At 32.5% G+C, this 836-nt stretch overlaps 1 protein-coding gene across 1 annotated transcript in view; it reads left to right on the top strand.

Moving 5' to 3' along the window:
- Window positions 1-836, top strand: part of LOC107689072 (calcium-binding protein 1-like) — a 34,864-nt gene that overhangs the window by 1,083 nt on the left and 32,945 nt on the right. The window lies entirely within an intron of this gene.

The following is an 836-nucleotide window of genomic DNA, read 5'->3' as shown; positions in this document are numbered from 1 at the left end:
CCACTGTATATATATATATATATATATATATATATATATATGTGTGCGTGCGTTATCCTATCTGTGAAATCCAGGCTAAAGTCTCACTGTGTGTGTGTGTGTGTGTGTGTATATGAGGTCATAAAATTGTTAATTAAAAATAGTTTTAGCTATTTTGTTGTCACACTGCAGTAGGGTAACAATCAACTAATCAACATCGCAATAATTTTCTAAACATGACAACAACAGCAGTGTAAAAGAAATTGGCAAATTGTCAAACCATAATTATTACCCAGTCAACACGTGAGATCATGCGATGATCACAGTGACATCACATGATCCTCATACTGTGATCCTCACGGTGTGAGTAATAGGTGAAATCATTGTGAGTTCACACGATCCTCATACTGTGATCCTCACGGTGTGAGTAGTATATGAAAACATTGTGAGTTCAAACGATCCTCATACTGTGACCCTCACAGTGTGAGTAATAGGGGAGCTCATTGTGAACTCAAACTATCCTCATACTGTGATCCTCACGGTGTGAGTAGTATATGAGCGTAACAATCAACTAATCAACTGGGTATCAACATAGCAATAATATTCTAAACATGACGAAGTAAAAATTAAATATATATAAAATAAAAAATATAAATATATAATTAAAAAAAATAATAATTAAAAAGTATATATATATATATATATGATGTGTGTGACCCTTGCTGTGAAAACCCAGCTAAAGTAATTTTTTTATGATTTACTGTTTTCTGCATAAAATCACCCTTCATAAGGTAAAGAACATTCTGTGAAAATGTAACCTTGATATCTTTAATATTGACTGAGTAAGACCATGTCAG

This window comes from Sinocyclocheilus anshuiensis, unplaced genomic scaffold (genome assembly GCF_001515605.1).
Source record: "Sinocyclocheilus anshuiensis isolate Anshui unplaced genomic scaffold, SAMN03320099.WGS_v1.1 scaffold393, whole genome shotgun sequence".
NCBI classification, from domain to species: domain Eukaryota; kingdom Metazoa; phylum Chordata; class Actinopteri; order Cypriniformes; family Cyprinidae; genus Sinocyclocheilus; species Sinocyclocheilus anshuiensis.
The sequence above is the reverse complement of the archived record's forward strand: the minus strand, read 5'-3'. Positions and strand labels throughout refer to the sequence as shown.